This window comes from Nyctereutes procyonoides, unplaced genomic scaffold (genome assembly GCF_905146905.1).
Source record: "Nyctereutes procyonoides isolate TBG_1078 unplaced genomic scaffold, NYPRO_anot_genome, whole genome shotgun sequence".
NCBI lineage: Eukaryota > Metazoa > Chordata > Mammalia > Carnivora > Canidae > Nyctereutes > Nyctereutes procyonoides.
The window spans coordinates 23,563,688-23,583,193 of record NW_026575030.1 but is presented as its reverse complement, the minus strand read 5'-3'; the positions used below and the strand labels follow the sequence as shown (position 1 = coordinate 23,583,193).

Here is a 19,506-nt window from a genome sequence, read left to right as displayed (position 1 = left end):
TCCCTTTTCAAAATGGACACGAGAAAGGATGACAGGGGTCAGGGCCCCAGGGAAATGCACCAGCTCAGATCTGCCCCTCCCCACCAAAGCGTGGTATGGCAAGTGGGCAGTAACAGTCCCCCGCCCCCTCCTCAAAGGGCCACCCTGGCCCATGTGCCAGGACAACCCAGAGCAAGAAGGGAATTTTGGGCTCTTTTCCCCCAGAACTTTGACCTCAAAGGTGGAGAAGACCAAGAGATTTTGTTGACTTAGAGCCCAGAAGCATCTGTTCCTCTCTTTCTGAAACTCCTTCTGAGTTTTATTGTTGCCTTTTTTTAAGCACTCCAGTGTGCTGGAGGAATGAAAAGGAAGAGCACCCTGCTGAGTGTCCTAGATGCCCAGGGAAGGGAGAGGCGCTGCTGATACCGGCACGGGGGGGTGAGCAGCTTCAGGTCCAATTCTATCAGATCTAGAGGGGAGCAAGCAGGGCTTACCCGTAGGGAATGGGGCGAGTCGCCAGGATGGCTAGCTCTGCTGGGTGTGGGGCAGGGAGCCCGCTGCAAGCCCAGAACACAGGGCTCACCAGAGCCCAGGACCACGGTCCCCCAGGACACTCACACCGAGAGTGGGCACCATGTGGTGTGAAGGGACACACCATGGAGTTTGGAACTGGAAACAAGGATCTGAAACTGCCTCTTAGTCGATGGCAGTGCAACTACCTTCCTTTAGAGATTTATTTATTTATTTATTTTAAAGAGAAAGAGAGAGCATGAGCGGGGGTTGGGGGTGGGGGGTGGGTGCAGAGGGAGAGGGAGACAGAGAATCCCAAGCAGATTCCATGCTGAGCACAGAAACCAACACAGGGCTCGATCCCACGACCCTGAGACCACAACCTGAGCAGAAACCAAGAGTGGGACGCTTAACCGACTGTGCCAACTGGGCTCCCCTCTTCATTTTTTTTTTTTACATTTTATTTATTTATTCATGAGAGACACACAGAGAGAGGCAGAGACACAGGCAGAGCGAGAAGCAAGCTCCATGCAGGGAGCCCGACGTGGGACTCGATCCCAGGTCTCTAGGATCAGGCCCTGGGCCGAGGGCGGCGCTAAACCGCTGAGCCACCGGGGCTACCCCTCCCCTCTGCATTTCTAAAATGAGTATCACAGCATCAAACTCCGAATTGTTTGTTTTTTGGTGTAAGAATTAACCGAGATAACGTAGGAAGCAATTAGAGCCGTGTCCCGCACAGACTCCGGTAAAGGGAAGTTTCAGTTGCCTGGAGAAGAAACTTCGGGTGTGGATGCTCTCTGGCAACAGAGAGGCACCCCTTCAAAACATGGCTTTCGTCCTCTTCGTTTTGCCCAGAGCAGGTGAGGGTGAGTTACCTGAGACTATATGGAGCCAGTGAGTGACCCCGCCAGTTCCTGGGAACTTAGCGCCGCAGGGCAGGCACGGGTGTGGGCGATGCCAGCTAAGCCTTCTTGCCCTTGCCTGGAACTGTCACCCCCTCACCCCCCTAGAAGGCAACAGCTACCCCTCCGATCTCTCAAGCATCCAGCACAGTCCTGGTGCAAGACGGGTGCTCAGGTCAACATTCCTCGTTATTGGACAGTCGGTCAGTTCAAGGTGGAACAGAAGAGGCTAATAGGACGGGTCGGGGGTCAAGTCTGTGGCCTCAGAGAAGATCCCTGTGTTGTGCTGCGCTGACAGCTGTCACAGTCCAGAGAACCAAGCAGGTGGCACCAAGGCGCCCAGCTCCATCCCGGGCACCGCTGCCAGCCTCCACCTTCTCTTCCCCTCCCTGGCTCTTCTCTGCTGCATGTGGGCCTGCACATGGGGTGTCCAGGCTGCAGGCTATCCTGTGGGCCCGCACATGGGGTGTCCAGGCTGCAGGCTATCCTGTGGGCCCGCACATGGGGTGTCCAGGCTGCACCGATCCTGACACTTAGATCCTGCCATTTCCTCCCATCTCAGCATCCCCGCCTGAGGGAGGCCGGGTATCCCTGGTTTCCCGCCTCTCACTGCCAGATCCTGAGAACCGGAGAAGCGTGTTCCTCCCCAGAGCCAGAGAGGCCCATCTTTCAGCCACGTCCACGGTGGCTCGATGCGGAGGCCTGGCCCGGCCGGAACTCCAGAACCACCGCAACCCCCATGCCCCAGCTCCTGCTGCCTGCACTACATGCCCTCCCGGTCCTTCCAAGCCGTGCGGCTCTCTCTGACATCTGTAGCCACAATGTAAGCTCTGCACAAGGTCTTGAATTTAGAACCAGGGACAACTTGGGCACAGTCCCATCAGAGCAAACCCAGCGGGAGAAATCTCAGTTTCCTTCGTGCCTGCAAGGACGGATCGTCCACGCACGCAGACCACTCAGCGTCCGAAGCCGGGCCTCCCTCCCACTGACCTTCACACCCTCATGAAGGTGCCAGCTTGTGTCAGACCCACAGAACCGGTCTTCCTAACACAGGAAGATCATCCGAGACCTGTGGTGAGTGGAGCTGGATTTCTATCAGTGCTTCTGAGATGTGAGCCTCTCCAAATGCCCCCTGCTGTGCACCCCCAGCCTCACCACCCCGAATCTCCAGAATCTCCAAGACAAATACTGGGTGTGATTTGGGCTGAATATCCAGGCGCTCTGTCCTGGGAGCCCAGCCTCCAGGGGGCAGGCCCAAAGCCAATTGCTGAATACACTGAGAGGAGGGCGGGTGGTAGTCTCTGAGCTGCTGAGCCTCTTTCTCTTGCAAGCCCTCCGCTGCCAGGGCTGCCAGGGAACAAAGGGAGTCAGTAAGGTAGAGACATTGACCTGGGGTCAGTTACCTAACTATCCAGAGCCTTAGTTTCCCCATTCAAACGACGAGGGAACAACTCTTGGGACAGTCCCCTGGTAATTTAGAGAGCAGAGTGCCAGGCACATTGAGCATCCAAGACACGGTCCCCCTGGTCTAGTCTCCTTGTCACACCTTAGCAAGCGCAGGGCTGTGCAGGTCCCACATAGGGCAGTGTGGGACATCTACGAGGACAGGAGATGGAGTTTAGAGTTTTGTCCAAGAACCATGGGAATATGAATTCTGACTTAGATGGGAGGAAGGGCCTCCATGGGGCAGCAGAGTCTACCCGAGGTCTCTGTGACATGATCCCCCAACACGTGCACACATACACAGCCTGTGAGTCAGGCCCGAGGGTTCGATCCTGGAGGCTCAGGAAGTACCCAGGACGTTGGCTCTTGGCAAAGATGCAGGCCTGGGAGTGGTCACTAGAGAGCTCAGGGTGGCACCCAGGTAGCTGCCCCAGGGAGGTCATAGGAGATTGACAGCCTGAGAACCAGCACAGGGCTAGGGGTTGGGAGTGAGGGAGAAAGAGAGAGAGTCGGTGGGAGGGAGGCCATGGCTGTGCTGTGGGAGAGTAGGATGGCTTCCCATAAAGCTTCCTCATTACCTCCTCGGGACACAGAATGACCCAGAGAGACCCAGAGCCCCCGGTTCCCAGCAGTAAGCACTCATGCACAACATTGCAGCGGAAAACACTGCATGCGCCAAATATTTGAACGCCCTGGTTTCCTATCTCCCTCCACCGCCAAGCGCATTTCCCTGCACTCCTGGTCTACAGGAGACGCTACTAGGAGAGGCCACCAGCTACTGGGAGAGGCCACCAGCTACTGGGAGAGGCCCATTGTCAGGTGGAAAGAGCCCTTGTTCTGGGTTCACTGCGGCCTGGGATTAAATCCTTTCTCCACCTCACCTCTAGATTGTGCGATGGTCGGTAAGTTTCTTGACCTCCCTGAGGTCCTTCCGTCCTGCGTAAAGCAGGAGCTAACCCCCTCCGTTACGGCCCTCCCGGAGACCTAAGTGACAGACTGGCGCATAGTAGGCATGTTGGGGTTATTCTTTGAGAATACGAAGCAGATCCCGCCACAGAGTCCCTGGGGCTGAAGGCATCCATCCACCCCGAGGACTAGCCGGGCCTTCTCACTGTGCTCCCCGCTTCCTGCTTTCAGAGTCCCTGGGAGGCCACAGCACCAAAGCACCAGCAGAAGCCTAATTCACAGTCGGAGAGGTTTCCCCAGACAGGCGACCCGGGCAGAGCAGGGCAGGTGACAGTCACAAGCATGCCCACCATTCCTATCCCCCAGGCCCGGGCCCACGCAAAGCCGTCCCCCCTGGTCCTGCCATCTCGAGGAGAGGAGTTGGTGAAGTGGAAACTGCTCCAGACATTTAGCCCAGTGCGACAATCTCAAAGCAATCCTCTCTCTCAGCAGGACCGGGCTGCAAAGTGTAATTAAAGCCATGGGTTAATTACGAGCGGGCGGCAGCCGTCTTGCCAAGAGGAGCCCCTCATCACCGCCGCTGCTCCAGCATCCAGAACCATCCACTCAGAAGGCCGGTCCTCTTCCTCTTTCACGCTCCTCCTCAGCCCTCGGGATCTCCAGCTAAGTCATGCCAGAGTCGCCTGCAACTAGCTGTGTCCACTGCTCTTGCAACTCACCCTTGGGAAGTTCGCCCTGTAGTCTAACGTAAATCTATCCTGCTACAGATCGACGCTGGGAATGGGGAGAACTGACGTGGATGTGAGTTAGGGCTTCAGGAAGGTGCCCTGAGAAGTGTCTTTAGAGAAGGCCAGGGCCTTGTGCCCCACCCCATAACCATGAAGAGGAGATGGTGCGAGGATCCTACAGGAGGATCCAGCTGGGGACGAGGGCAACGTGATGGCTGACGGGGAGTGGGCAGTGGAAAAGCATGTTGGCTGGATGGAGCAGAGAGCCAGCTAGGAGGTAGCAGGCCCACCTGGGTTGGAAGCCTGGCTTGGCTGAAGAGCTACCCAGTAGGGACGTCTGGGTGGCTCAGCAGTTTGGCGCCTGCCTTCGGCCTAGAGCGTGATCCTGGGGTCCCAGGATCGAGTCCCACATCGGGCTCTCTGCGTGGAGCCTGCTTCTCCCTCTGCCTGTGTCTCTGCCTCTCTCTGTCTGTACCAAAGCTACCCAGTACCTCCCTACCTCAGTCAGCCCATCTGTAAAATGGGGATAATAATGCCATTCCTACTCTTAGGGCTTTTGTGAGCTAAAACACAGAAAACAGCTTTTTAAATGGCCTGGCACAATGTAAGCTCTCAGCAAACTCTAGGAAATCCTCTTAACGCCCACGTCCTCTTCCACAAATTGCTCAGAATCCCAGGGCTTCTCCCTTCCCCCTTTGTCTCAGACTCCTTCTCCGATCCCACAGAGTCACTGCCGACACCCCCGTGCTGGGCCCAGCCTGTGACCTCGCCTCCTCCCCACAGGCCCCCTTGTCCCCACCGCATCCTCCGCCAGCTCCCCCGCACGCCTTCTCCCCGTAGCCCCCAGGGACTCTTCTCGATGTCCTGCCTCACTAAAAGGAGCTCATTAAATCACTTCCCCCCCATCGCCCTCTGGAGCGGGTGTTACGGCCACCTTACAGCCGAGGAAGCGGAGCCTCGGGGAGGAGAAATCCTCCGCCAGAGTCACTCTGCAGGTAACGGGTAACCCGGAGAGCCAGGACCGGAGCCCTGCTGCGTGGCCCCGGGCTGCCCTCCGCACCAGACTCCTCAGCCAGGCCCCGGCCCAGGCGGGCCAGCTCCTGATGCACATCTCACCTTCCCTGTGTCTCACCCTCAAGGAGTCGAAGAGCAGGAACAGGATAAAGAGAAGGAGAAGTCATAGGACATGAGAGGAACCGGGGAAGGGGAAGAGCCGAAGGGGAACGAAGGCCGAGGGAACTAATCTGGGGTCCACAGGTTTGGGGGCTTCCCTGGCGGGCCTTCAGCTCCTCCTGCAGCTTTGCTCAGTGTTCTCCATCAGGGCACGGGACCCCAGGGCAAGGCAAGGGCGAGAGGAGCCTGAGCACAGGAGGCCCAAGCTGGAGGCTGGTACGCAGGCTGTAAGAGCACCAGCTGCTGCGCGTGCGTCTGAGCCACTCGGCCCAGCCGCGCACCCAGGGTGCATGCAGATGGGGCTCCGAGCAGCTGCGGGGATCTCAGAGCGATCCTGACAGCATCCTGGCAAGCACGAGAGGCGCTTCCAGAAACGGGTCTGGGGTGGTTTTTGCAAACCACACAGAAGGAAACTCACTGTGCTGCCCGGGAAAAATTCCTGAAAAGACTGTAAACGAGGGGTGGTGGGCACTTGGGAAAGGCGGCTGAGATCACGGGCAGGCAGTGTGTGCTCAGCAATAAAGTCCTGTCAGGCAAAGCCCATCTTCTCTGCTGACGGGGTCACCAGGCTGGTAGGTGAGGGAAATGGGGTTTGCTGCTATAGCTGATCTCGAAACCATCTGACAATCTCTTCATGAAATCGTTGCATATAAGCTAGAGAATGAAGCTAAAAGGTGGGAAAATTAGTAGGGCATGGAGCTGGCTGAGCAATCATATCCAAGGGTGCTTGCCAATGGATCAAGTCCCTGTAGATGGAAGCATCCAGGTGCATGTAGGGCTCTGAATCATCCCCCTGCATTCAAGATCTTATCAGTTCCTTGGACCAATAGTTGGGAAGCATTTGAAGGTGGGAGCTATTAGCAGATATATTGGATGTCAGAGACAGAATCAGAAACATTTGTTTCCTTTAAAAAAAAAAAAGATTTTATTTATTTATTTGAGAGAGAGAGAAGAGAGCACAAGCAAGGGAAGAAACAGAGGGAGAGGGAGTAGACTCCCCACTGAGCTCCCCAGGGAGCTCAATGCAGGGCTCGATCCCAGGACCCTGGGATCATGACCCGAGCCAAAGGCAGACGCCTAACTGACTGAGCCACCCAGATGCCCCTGAAATACCTGTTTTAAATATTATTTATTTTTTTTTAAAGATTTATTTATTTATTCATGAGAGACACACAGAGAGAGATGCAGAGACCCAGGCAGAGGGAGAAGCAGGCTTCTCAAGGGGAGCTTGATGTGGGACTTGATCCTGGATCCCGGGATCACACTCCGAGCTGAAGGCAGACGCTCAACCACTGAGTCACCCAGGCGTCCCTAAGATTTTATTTTTAAGCCATTTCTACACCCAACTCGGGGCTCAAACTCACGGCCTCGAGATCAAGAGTCATGTGCTCCACCAACAAAGCCAGCCAGGCACCCCCAGAATCTAAAATATTTTATTTTATTTTATTTTATTTTATTTTATTTTATTTTATTTTATTTTTAGAATCTGAAATATTTTAATGGGCTAGAGGGATGGACTGAATGTAGACAAGATGAAATGACTTAGGGAAAAAGGTAGAGTCCCAAACATAAGAACAAAAAGGCCACAGCACTGCTCTGGGCTGAACTGTGTCCCTCTAAAACCCGCACGTTCAGGTTTCAGTCCCCAGTACCTCCGAATGTGGTCTAATTTGGAAAGCGGTTGTTGCAGATGTAATGAATGAAGATGAGGTCATACTTGAGTAGGGTGGGCCCCTAATCCAACACGACTGGTGTCCTGACAAAGGGGGATATTTGGAGACAGGTGCACAAGGAGAGCCCCATGCAAAGATAAAGGCAGAGACTAGGGGGGTGTTTCTATAAACCAAGGCAGGGCAAGGATTGTCGGGAAACCACCAGAAGCTAGGGGAAAGCTCTCCCTCGCAGGCCTCAGAAGGAACCGACTCCACCAAGGGCTTGATCTCAGACTTCTGGCCTCTGTTGCCCACGAGACAACAGACTTCTGTTTGTGAAGCCTCCCCAGTTTGAGGTACTTTGTTCCGGCAGTGCTAGCAAACTAACGCAACACAAAGACAAAATTGGAAGATGGGGCTGAGTTCCGAGTTACAATAAAGAGACCTGAGGGGAATGGTTGTCTGCAAGCTCAGTAAAAGTCAGCAGGGCCACGTGGCTGCCAAAAATAGCCAGCGCAGAACTGAGGCTGCGTTAACAGAAGCTGTGGTGCCTGCACTGATGAGGATGGCTGGCCGGGCCTCACCTGGAAGGCCAGATTTGGTCCTAGGGACCACAAGTTAGACAAGCGGGAGGATGCTCAGAGTTCTGTGCCCAGGGATGAAGAGACAAGTCAGAGGAGCACTAATGCAAGCAGGGGAGACGTGAAGGCAATTGGTCCCCAATGCTTAAAAAGCTGTGGCGTGGAAGGGACAGCGTTTGCCTGGAACAGCCACGTGGGAAGAGACGAAGCCCTCAGGGAGAGACACAGACCTCAGAGAAATAGAAGACCTTTCTATTAAACATTGTCGACCCAAAACTGAATGGGCACCTGCTGGGCAATGAGCTCTGAGTCTCTGAAGAACTGAAGACTCCACCAGCTGACTGCCCCATAGGGACTCCTAGAGGTGACCCTGGCACCTTCCAGCTCTAAGAAGGGCCCACTCATTCCCCAGCCTGGCTGACACCAGGAACTCAGGCTCCTTACCCATGTAAAGTTAGAGGCTGCTGAGGGCTGTTCGGGCCCAAGACCTCTCATCGATGGCCTCGGTGGGTCAAACTGCACGCTAGACTCATACACCTCAAGAGATCAGGCTTGGCAAGACCCCGTCCACTGGAAGGATGAACCTGCTCATGCTCACAAGGACACAGTCCTGAATAGGGGTGGAAGGAAAGTGGCCGTGGCTCTCCATTGTCCATGGAGGGAGGAAGGTGGCAGCCCCAGAGGTAACCAACTCCTACCCTGAAGGAGTGCCCTGCTGGTGGGTGTAGGGGATACGGAGGAGGCCGCACCCTGGCCTCCCTCTGACCTACTCCTATGCCAATAAAGCCCTTCCCAGTATGACGTGATACTCATAGTGTGCATCTAGCTACAAGGGTTATGCAACGTCATTTAATCCTCCCTTAAACTAGTCCTCCCTCATTTTCCAGTAAAAAAAAAGAGAAGGTTCAGAGAGAGAATGGAGCTCACAGAACCCCCAGGAACAAGAATCAGTCGGGCTGGGTTTGAACTCAGGGCTGTCTCATCCCGAAACCCACATGCCTTCCAAGTTTCCACACTATTTCCCCAGTAAAGCGTTATGTGTTGTCGAAGTGCCACGAGCACCCAGCAACAGAAAAAAAATGGCCTGGGGTGGGGGTGGGGGGTTCTAGGGTAGTGTCTCAGACCTCAGCGCACAACATAATGGCCTGGAGGCCTTGTTAAAGGGCAGGTTGCTGGGCGCCAGCCTGAGAATCACTGAGTCAGGAGGTCTGGGGTTCAACCCAAGAACACTTGCGCTCCTAACAGGTTCCAGGTGGTGCTGGTACCGCTGGTCAGGGACGTCATTTTGAGGACAACGGCTCCAGAGCAGTCAGGAAAGGCAGCAGGTGTCCTCCGGACTCTGAGCCACACAGAGATAGAGATTCACCGGGCTGATCATCCACCTCCAGTACCGGAGTCCCTGAGCAGCGTCCTGGGCAGCAAGATTGACAGCTGGTGCTGCTTCACCACAACCCATCTGGTTGGGAAGATGCTCATTCTGAAAAAATCCAGCTTCCTGTACTTGCTACTCTGGAGTCTTCCGGTTCTCCCAAATGGAGGAGCTGTGTTCTCTCCTATCGGAAGTGCTGCCTCTTTGGCAGTCAACCATCATGACCCCCAGGGTTTTCTTCCTAAGTGGAAGAGTTCCCTTCACCAGATCTCTGGTGGCTGGGTTTCTCAAACCCCTCCTGTGGCTGGCTGCCCTCCACAGAGCACACTACAGTCGGTCAGGGTCCCCTCTAAAATCCATGTCCAGAGATGAGGACACAATGACCCCAATCTGGTCCCTGCACTTCTCTTAGTACCGTTGAAGACGGTGCTGTTTGGAGCAAGCCCGTCTACTCTGCTGGTTCCTATAAAGCCTGTGCACAATTAAACCCCTCAGATTTTTTCCTCCGGATCCTCAGCCAAATCAAGTCTGCTCGCACCCTCCACCCCCCTCATGAACTTGAGTAATTAATTTGTGCAATCTAAATGTGACTTTCCATCTGCCCCTGTTAAATTTCATCTTGTTGGTTTAAACCCAGCATTCCAGTCTGTTGAGATCATTTTGAATATTTATTCTGTCTTTTATAGGAGCTGCCCATCACAGTCTTGTCATCAACAAATTTGATAAGCTTGCTTACTCTAGTTTCATCCAACTCATGGATAAAACTCTGAGGCTTCATTTTTCAGAATCTCACCTGCCACAAACCATCTTCCCTTTTGGAATCCTTAATCGTAAGCTGAGACTTCCTAAAATCAGACTTCTTCCATCCTAGGGAAGGTCTGTGGCCATGTCATTTCTTTCCTTGGCTGTTATTAACACCACGCTGCTGCGGTGTCTTTCATCCGAGCACCGTCACATCATCACCTAGCTCTTGGTCATGGTCAGAATCAAATCAGAAGGATAGTTTTGTTTGCTATTCCTCTCTCTTTTGGGCAATGGCAATATTAAAGAGGCAAGTACACAAAAAATGTACCCAGGCCTCCACTTTAAACAGTATTTGACGTCCAACAGAAGTCAGACTGCCTATCCCCCCATCATTACTATAGCATGCCTCCCTGACAGCTTTATAAGCCATACTGGGCAAGAAGCATCCAAATTGCTCTGACTGGGTGGAGAAGCTGCAATAGGGATATGTCAAACTGGGACCTGCTAAGCTGCAAGGCATGCTGGGATCCTGGCAGCTGGTCAGTGAGGAAGCAAGAAATGTTTTCTGGCACGGGGTCCCTGGAGGAAGGGGTGAGCCCAGAATCAAGGAAGTGAAAAGGCTAAAGCCACTCGTATGAGAGAACTGCTCTTCTGTTGGAGAAAGGCACAGTCTATGTCCATGGGATACTGAGAGGGCTTTTGTGAACAACACGGTGATACAAGCCACAGATAGGACAAAATATACATACATATACATACACCCAAAGTATGCAAAGTATTCATAGTTAAGAGGATAGGCTCTGAAGTCAGGCAGCGTGGCTTTAAACCCCAGCTCTACTACGTTTTAACTGGGTGACCTTGGGCAAATGGTTTGTCCCTCAACGTTTCAGGCTCTTTGTGTAGAGTAAATGCACATAAGGCCCGTTGAGTATTAAAAGAGAGAATGGGTATCCAAAGTTTAAAAGACTATCTGGGGCACAGTAACAGCTCAGTAAATAATAGCTGCCACAATGGAACAATAGCTTGAAGGCACTGAATGCTTGCCCATACTTCCTGGGCTAGAGGTGTGAAGAGGAAAAAGCCAACCAGGTGAAAGAAGAAACTGAAGATGCTGGGAGTTAGGGGCAGGAGAGACTTGGAGCTCCCCCGGAGGGGGGGAGCAATAATTTGTGGGACACCTGGAGGGGGAGCTGAGGCACCCAGTCAGGGTGAAGCTTTTGACCTTTGGGTCAAGTGGGGTGAAGCAGCCAGCTTGAAGCCTCATGGGAGTCCAGTGAAAACAGTTTGCTTTTTCAGCCCTGAATAAGAAAAATGTTTATTGTGATAGGAAGTCAGTCAAAAATTGTCTAGATGGTCCATGTTAAAAAGAAGCATAAATACTCCCCTTCTGGAAATCTATTCTGAGGAAATAATCATCAATAGGCACAAAGATTTATATACAAGGATGTTCACTGCAGCATTATTTATAATAGTAAAAAATGGTTTACAACCTAGATGTCCAACCCACAGAGGATTCATTACATAAATTATGGCACATCCACATGATGGAATACTGGCGGCCTTCAGAAAGCCCATTTGAGAATACCTCAGACAGATATGGGAAAATTATCATAATGTGTTATTAAATGAAAAGGGCTGGTTACAAAGCACCTCAGCACAATCACAATTTTGTTACATATATATCTAGAAGGAAATAAGCAACAGTGTTGAATGAATATGCATTACTTTTATAAATGGGTTTTAAGAAGAAATGACCAGGATGATGTTACACTAGAAGGGTGCTCCCACAATCAGCTTATAATAGAAAGTCATTAAATTCAGAACACAGGAACAGAAACAGTAGCTATGATCTGAATGCCAGGAGCTGTAGCTGGTAGCTACTAGAAAGGACCTGGCTGTTTTGAAGGGCTGAGGGCAACGAGATTCTGCATGCCATTGGCGTAAGGCCAGCGGGAGCCTAGGCAAGAAGATTTAGGTCAGTGGCTCTCAACCATGGCTGCATATTAGAAAGCTCAAAAAAATATCAATTGCTCAGGCTCCACCCTCAGGGACCCCGACTTAATTAAGGTCTAGGTTGGAGCTGGTCATCTCTATTTCTTTCTTTTTTTCTTTCTTTTTTTTTTCAATGCTCTCTAGGTGATTCTAACAGAAATCAGTGAATTAGCATCGAACTGGGCCAGGCTTCTATTACCCGAATACCAGAGCCCACTGGAGCCTAGCTTTCCAGACTGGGCCCTGTATGTCAAGAGAGGCTTGCTCTGCAAGCTAGAGAGATACTTAAACGGAGCAGGTGGCCCTAAGGTACCTGGTCTATGCAGGGAAATGCCCCTCGGCCTTGATCGGCATTCACAGAAGTGCTTCTTGGGAGCTGGGCTGTTTGGGAGTTTGTGCCATAAGGATACTGCTCTCCCCTGAGACTCCTGATGGGGCCCGGGTGACCAGCTGACTCCATAAACTGCAAGTACGGGTGGCTCTACAAATGAGGGGTGGGAAGAAAGCCAGGATCCCAGGAAACCTATAGGGACCTGACGCCACAGAAGCTGGAGTTAGTCTAGTGGTATTTTCCTCTTCTGTCCTGCTTTTGGGCAGAAACACACCCTGGTTAAGGTGGATAAGGCCTCTCACAGGGCTCCTGGTTTCCCCCAGGCGCCTTGAGGGAAGAGGAGCAGAGGGAACCAGCTGCTAGAAACAAAAGTTTGTATTAAATGATAAGATCTCCCCCAGCTTCTCACGACAGGTATAGAGTTACCCCAGGCACCAAAAGAAGGGAAAGAACAGGCTTGGGTCGGCTGCTTTACACACTGGATCCATCCATCCCTGAATAATTAAGAGCCAACTGCAGCTCCTTTGTACTCCTTGAAGGGGAGCTCCTGGGGGCCCTTCAGGACAACGACTAGGGGACTAGGGCGGTATGGAGGGAGCATTGGCTCAGGTGGAGCAGTAGGGTTGGCAGGTAGGGATAGATCCAAATTGCTACCCCACCGGCCGTTTCCCGGAAATTGTCTCTCTAGGCAGATGAACGGAGCTGCACATAGTCCAAAATGCCAGATGATCAAACCATAACGCAGCTTTGCAATGCCTCGCACCTATGTTTACACATGGACATGTATAAGTATATTCACACACACACACACATATACCTAATATGGAGCAGATTTACCTTCCAAATGACGTTGGCCTCAGGCAGAGGCTAATAGGAGAATGCACTCTGTGAACATACTGGCAGTCAGGGGCTTACCAGCAGTGGGGCAAGGAGGAACCGGAAGCTGGTCTTAAACTAAACATTCTCCACAAGTGATCCACAAAAAAGAGATCTTCCTGGAAAATCGAGAAGTGACTACAGTCTCCACTCAAGGCTGCTGACCTCGAGGGCCACAAAGTCTCAGGGTTCATCTCACCACCTCGTTTTCACAGATGGGGACTCTAGGTCTGGCAGGAGTGCTCAAGGGGGGCAAACTCCCTCAGTTCTAACCCAGACTCCTCCTTTGGGAATTTAAACCTATCTTCTCCAATTTGATCCTCAGGGGACTGACAAGAGCAGATGGTCACCAGCCATCCTCCAGAACCCACCCTGCCTATCAGAGAAGAGGCCAGCCAGAGACATTCTTGGTTCAAATGCAAAGATATTCTGATAATATCGACAAGGCTTCAAATTCAAACGAGTTCCAGGTGCAAGTCTGATGAAGTCATCCTTATTAAACGCAGATCAATGAGGGCAGTGTCAAGGCACAACTCAGCTCGCACAGTGTTGCCTTTAGAGCTTTCATTTGCTCAGGGACAGTCCAGCAGAATCCTTATCCTCTTGTGTCCAGTCAGAGTAGAGGAGGATCAACAGCCCAACTGTTGGGAAGTGGGCTCAAGGTCAAACCCTGTTCTCCGTCCCTGGGGTCCCCCCTCCTGCTTTCCCCACTACGCCCAGCAGCAAATGAGACAGGAAACCACCTTCTTCTTTCTTCCATTTTGAAGCTACCATGTGTAGTAATTTCTCATCGGTAAGACCCTGACTAATGTCAGGATTAAAGAGTGCATTCTGCAAGGTTCGGTTTTCATCTCTCATGCTCACTAAAGCAAAACACTACAGCAGAAGGGAGGAACAGTGACATCGCAGAGCCATGGAACATTCAGCACCCGGCTTCCTTTTAAGAACTCTGCTCCCAGCTGGAATTTTTCCCTGCTACTTTCTAGCATTCAAGCCAGTTATAGGGGGGGAAAAATTTTTTTTTTTTTTTCAGAAAAAAAAAGTCTTGGGAGGAGAATCCTCCATCTGAGACAGAGAATGGCATACGCAAAGATCCCGTTCCAGATTGCCCATCGTTGGGCCATCTCTATAGCTAAGGCACATGTTATCAAATCGAACGTCAGCGAGAGGGAGGTTCACAACAGTAAAGCACTGTGAAATCCAGGTGTTGCCCACACAAGCTGTAAAAGCAGGGCTCCATTCGGCAATTAAATGAAACCCCATTAGTCAAGCCACTTGCTTTGGCTTCTTTTCATATATTTAAGACCAAGTTAGTTAAGCTTTGTCATGGATTTAAGACCAACTTACTGGTGCCTAAACTCCAATGCAAAGATCTGAATGTGAAGGAAAGTCATTCATTGGAGGTAACGATTTCCAACACACACACACACACACACACACACACACACACACACACACACAGTCACCAATCAATGAAGACAGGCTAATGATGTAGGTGACTGGATGAGGCAAAGGGTCATTCAGACTCTGAAGAATAAATAACCAACACTCCCAACAGTTCTCATCCCCAGATCTTCGGGTGCCTGGCTTTGCCCCTGTGCACACCGCAGGAACAAGGTAGGTGTTCAGCCCCGCTTGATGAGTGAGAAATCTGAGGAACTGAGGGAAGACCTGAGGTGATGCAATCCTAGCCCTCTCAGCCCTTCCCACAACCCTGGACTCCAAGTCCTTTGGACAACTCCACATTAGCGGTCAGATCACCAAGACAAACCACAGGGGGGGAAAAAACCCTAAAAACCACCTCACAGTAAATTCCATCATAGAAGTCGAGGCGATGCGAGTAATTGTGTCCTCCTAGTCATACCAATTCACCTCCATTCGGGCCAGAGATAGATCTTGTTCACCATCATATCCATAGCTTCTAGCACAATGCCTGGTATTAGGTAGATGCTCAGTGAATGGCAAACATGTGAATTTGCCCCCACTGTTGGTCTCCTCTACCTTGCACCTAGGAAATAACAAAGCCAACACTTGAGGATCTTAGGGAACATCTGGCTGCTGGAAGCCTGGGGCTCAGGGCGGCGTCACTTAAGGCTTCCATAGTAGAATGCATTTCTACTCAGAGAACTGTCCTTTGCCCTCTGTGTCCATTCTACACCTCAGTCCTCAATGAAAGTAGTGAACAGGTTGATTATATGGTTGAGATCTGAGTTGCTACCTCATTGAATTTCCCCGTGGGATACAGGAGGGTTACCAAGATTAAGAACAAGAGTGTCACGATTAATGTTCAAAATAATTGGACACAACAGCATCTTCCTCCCAAGTGTGCACACTCCACCTATTGATCTTCAGCCCTGCCAGGCTAATCCTCTATAAATGTCTGCCATCCCTCCTCCCTTGCCGGGGCTCCTCTTCCCCTTTTTAGACCCACACCCAGGGCTCAGGACTTTCTGGATATTCCTTGGGATCCCTGAACATCAAATGTGAGCTTCTAGACTTTTCTTATCTACCTCTGAATAAGATTCTACTACATTAGGAGAAGCAAAAAGTCACGGTTGGATTTTCTTCCTTTTGTGTAAAGAATAAAGGTGGCTTACACTCACTGGGTTTCTGGGGATCTGAGGAGGGGGAAGAGACCTGAGCCCCAGTCCTGGCTGTGCATCTGGAGTCTTGCATCAGTGGATGTGAAGTGCTCAGATTTATGTAAGACAGAAGACTCCCTGACCTCAAGAAACCCATCATCTAGAGAAGTTGTCATAGAAGAATCCTCATGGGCCCTGAGGATGAGTGTGGGCTGGGAAGCCAGCAGATTAGAGGTAGGATCAGGCTGTGTGGTGTCCACCAACCCCCAAAGTACTGGAAGGCATGATAACACGTACACACAAAGATATAATGCTTCATCTTAATTTGTTGATCTAGAATTACAGGGCATGAGACTGCTCAAGGGCAGCACATCCGTTTTGTTTAGACCATTTTATTTGGACCATTTCGCTATGACTATCCAGTTGTCCAGCCTTTGGTTGGACAGCCATGGTCACCTGCCTGCCCTCTGTAGGCATCAGAGTTTGTGACATGAACTATCCCCAAGCCCTCTTCCAGGTTTGAGCCTCAATAAGAAGAAAAGAACAGAGGGGCTTTCAAATAAGCCAGGAAGGGTAGACCAAGGATAGGAAGCTTCTATGGAAAAAAAAAAGGGGGGGGGAGAAAAGAAAAGCTTCTATGATTCCATCAGCCCCAAAGTGTAGGTCAGTCCACAGACCCAGGCTGGACCTCTCTCAGCTTCTCTGCCTTCCTGGTTTGGCTCTAGAAGTGGAAAGGGAACCCCTTCCTGGCCTTCCCTTCTATTCCAGCAGCTGGTGGGGAGGGGGGCAGAGTCAACAAGCCCAGCTCTCTGTCCCAGAGTATAGAGGCTTTCTTCAAATAGTCCTCTCCTAAGCCCTGGGTGGCCATTTGGCACCAAGTCCTCGCTGTGTGGTACTGCCCATGAACCTCTCCATTCACTATCTCCCTCCCCAGACAGACACATAAATGTCTTCTTTGGATCAAACTGATGAATTTATTTGTTTGTTTATTTATTTATTTATCTTTAAAGATTTTATTGATTTATTCATGAGAGACACAGAGAGAGAGAGAGAGGCAGAGACACAAGCAGAGGGAGAAGCAGGCTCCATGCAGGGAGCCCGGCGTGGGACTCGCCCAGGGTCTCCAGGATCACGCCCTGAGCCAAAGGCAGGTGCCACTCAGGGATCCCAGAAACTGATGAATTTAGCCAACTCTCTGGGCATGAGCTCAGCCCCGCACCTCTTTGTATCTATGGGCACCTAGCCTGGCGCCTGACACACAGTAGGTACTTAAAAAGTGTTTGATGTCCAGGTGATGACATCGCGAACTGCTGTTAGCTCTGGAGGAGAAAGGCTCTGGCACTTACTCCCTAGAACCGGAAAGGAGATGGAAGATTGGCCACCGCCTCCCACACTGGTGCTGGTGGTTGTGGATACCACGAGGTGCTCCCCCCACCCCCACCCCCACCCCCCCTAACTTGGCGCAGCCAGAGGCAGCCCTTCCCGCTGAGCGCGTCTCCCCAAGGCAATTGTGTCTTCTGGGTGACCAAGAACTCCCTATCTCTTTCATATTTCCTCCCCCTTCCTCCTCTTGGGGGGGGTCTACCTTTCGGACAGGATTGGGGCGGGTTTTCCAAGCTGCTCCTTAATCCGTCCACCCCGTTCTCTTAGTTGGGAGGTCCAGGTCTCAGGCTCCAGATCCTCCCCAACCACCACCACCACCACCACCCCGGCCCGTCCCCAAGGTCGCCCATCCAGGCTCAGAAAAGGTGAGAGGTCACTTTTAAAGGTCAACAAGAAATGGGGAGAGCGGGAGGTGAGTGAGGGGGAAAGAATGGGCAAGAATAGGCTAAAAGACGCCAAGTGGGGGTGGGGGGGGCGAAGAGGCGGGCCCGGAGGGCGCGGGAGAGGCGCCGCTGCCTTCGGAGCACGCCGAGGCCCAAGAGGGAGGCTGGGGAGGGTGGGGAGCGGGGCGCCCGGGAAAGGTGGAAGGAGCTGGAGCTGCTGGGGCCTGAAGGAGGCGGCGAGGGCTGGAGGCGGAGCAGGTGGGACCGCGCGGGCTCCCCGGCCTCGGGCCCCGGTTGCGCGGGCTCAGGCGCAGCGCCGGGGAGGAGCGCACCCCAGGGTGGGCCGCCCGCGCCCCCGCCCCCACCGCGCCCCCACCGCGGGGCGCCCGGCGGGGGTCGCAGGGCCCGCGGCTCCCCGTGCGCCTGCAGCCACCCGACCCCGGGCACGGGGGATGGGGACGAGGCCAGAACGGCGCTTCAGGTGGCTCCTCCTCGCTGTTCAAAGTTTGCGGCCGCCGGGGGCGCGGGCTGCGTCCCCCTCCGCTGGCCGCCTCGCCCCCGCGCCCCGCGCCCCGCGCCCCGCGCCCGGCCCTCCCGGCTCCCGCCCCGCGCGGGGCCCGCATCCCCTCCGCTGCCTCCATCCCTCCCCCGGCCCGAGCACCGCGCCCCCCGCGCCCTCCCTCCGCGCCGGAGCTCCCGCACGACGTGAGCGGAAAGTGAATGCGCAGCCCCAACCACAAAGACAAATTACCATGAGAAAAATAAACCAGGGAATCGCCCTTCGCGCCCCCCATCCCCCGTCTCCCGCCGCCGCACCCCTCCGCTCCGGCCCGGGCGGGAGCGCGGGACCCTCCTCTCCCCTGCTCTCCCCTCCCCTCCCCTCCTCCCCTGCTCCCTCCCCTCCCCCGGGGTGGGGGGGCGCGGCGTCTGGGGCTCCCCGGCGGGGCAGAGTTTGGGCTCCGCGGGGTCTGGGAGGGATCCGGGGAGGGGGCCCCCACGCGCTCCCACGCGCCGCGCCGCCCGGGCTCTCGGCGGCCCTCCCCGAGCCTCATCTCCGCGCGGGTCCCCATCCGCGCTGCAGCCCCGACGCCCCGGCCCAGGCGAGGCCCCCGCGGAGGGCGAGGACCCGGAGGAGGCGCAGGGCCCCCCTCCAGCTCCCGCCCGCAGCCTCCTCCGCCTGCTTCCAACTTGCGGGCGCCCCGGGGCCCCTGCCCCGCTGCCCACCGACTTGCTGCAAGTTTGCAACTCGCAGCCCCAGCCCGCGCGGGGGAGACGCCCGCGGCTCCCGGGACTCACCTCCGGGGCTGCGGGCGCAGGTGCCCGGCTCTCCGTGGCTCCCGGTCCCGGCGGCGCCAAGCAGCGGAGGCGAGCCGGGAGCGGGGCGGCCGCGCAGGGCGGCCCCGGGCTGCGGGCTCCGGGTGCAGTGGGGCCCCGGCCCGCGCCCGCCGCGCTCGGGCTCCTCCCGCCGCCGCGCGGCTCCGCGGAGCTGGGCTCGGGCGGCGGTCCCCGCGCTCCAACTAGCTCCCGACCCCGAGCGCGGGTGAGAGCGGGGAGGAGCAGCCCGAGCGCGCCCGCGGAGGGAGGGAGGGGCGGTGGGGGAGGAGTTGGGAGCCGGCAGCGAGGAGGAGGAGGGAGCGGGAGCGAAAGGAGGAGGGGGCTGGAGAGGACCTGCGGCGGCCGCGCCTCCCCCGCCAGCCCCGCGGCCCGAGGCGCACGGCGGGGCGCGAGGGGGCGCCGAGCATCTGCGCGCCCCGGGCCCCGCCTGCCCAGTGCGTGTCTCGGGCGGGCGAGACCCAGGGCGCCCCGAGCGCTTGCTGCCTGTGGCCACATCCGGCCTTATTGTCCTCGGCGACCCCCACCCCCACCCCGTTCCTCGCCTGACTCCCTCCGGGGGCCTCAGCGCAGCCTCCCTCCCCCACCCACACCCGCCTTCCGAATCCCCCAGCCCTATTAGCTGGAGACGGTCTTCCCG

At 54.3% G+C, this 19,506-nt stretch overlaps 1 protein-coding gene across 1 annotated transcript in view; it reads right to left on the bottom strand.

Annotated features, from left to right (window-relative positions):
- The window catches only part of SEMA5B (semaphorin 5B), a 118,387-nt gene extending 99,515 nt beyond the window's left edge, over nucleotides 1-18,872 (bottom strand). The window contains exon 1 of the mRNA XM_055315780.1: nucleotides 18,831-18,872. The gene's annotated coding sequence lies outside the window, so the exon portion shown is untranslated. The remainder of the gene's footprint in view (nucleotides 1-18,830) is intronic.
- Between the last annotated feature and the right edge of the window lie 634 nt (nucleotides 18,873-19,506).